Genomic DNA, 561 nt, shown 5'->3' on the forward strand with positions numbered 1-561 from the left:
AATGGGGCAGGTTGGAAAGGACCACAGTCGGTCACCTGGTCCAACCTCCCTGCTCAAGCAGGGTCACCCTGGAGCACATGGCACAGGATCGCATCCAGACGGCTCTTGAGACTCCACAACCTTTCTGGGCAATCTATTCCAGTGGTCGGTCACCTGCACAGTAAAGAAGTTCTTCCTCAATTTCCGGGGGAAATTCCTGTGCATCAGTTTTCTTGCCTCTTGTCCTATTGCTTGGCACCTCCGAGTAGAGCCTGGCTCCATCCTCTTGAAGCCTCCCACTTTAGATACTTTACTTATAGACATTGATAAGGCCCCCTCTCAGTCGTCTCTTCTCGAGGCTGAACAGGCCCAGCTCTCTCAACCTTTCCTCATGAAAGAGATGCTCCAGTCCCTTAAACATCTTTGTTGCCCTCCGCTGGGCCCGCTGCAGAAGTTCCGTGTCTCTCTCGTACTGAGCAGCCCAGGACTGGTTACAGTAATTTAAAAAGTATAAGTAAATAAATAAATGGGCAAATAGTGAGAAAGGCCTCGGCCCGGCCGGGGTCGGGTTCCTGCGGTGCC

General features: G+C 52.2%; 1 protein-coding gene across 7 annotated transcripts in view; it reads right to left on the reverse strand.

Annotated features, from left to right (window-relative positions):
* Positions 1–189, reverse strand: part of CSPP1 (centrosome and spindle pole associated protein 1) — a 61,965-nt gene extending 61,776 nt beyond the window's left edge. For all 7 annotated transcript variants that reach the window (XM_017731001.1, XM_017731031.1, XM_017731011.1 and 4 more), the window contains exon 1: positions 154–189. The gene's annotated coding sequence lies outside the window, so the exon portion shown is untranslated. The remainder of the gene's footprint in view (positions 1–153) is intronic.
* Between the last annotated feature and the right edge of the window lie 372 nt (positions 190–561).

The sequence above is a fragment of the Corvus brachyrhynchos genome, unplaced genomic scaffold (assembly GCF_000691975.1).
Source record: "Corvus brachyrhynchos isolate BGI_N302 unplaced genomic scaffold, ASM69197v1 scaffold961, whole genome shotgun sequence".
NCBI lineage: Eukaryota > Metazoa > Chordata > Aves > Passeriformes > Corvidae > Corvus > Corvus brachyrhynchos.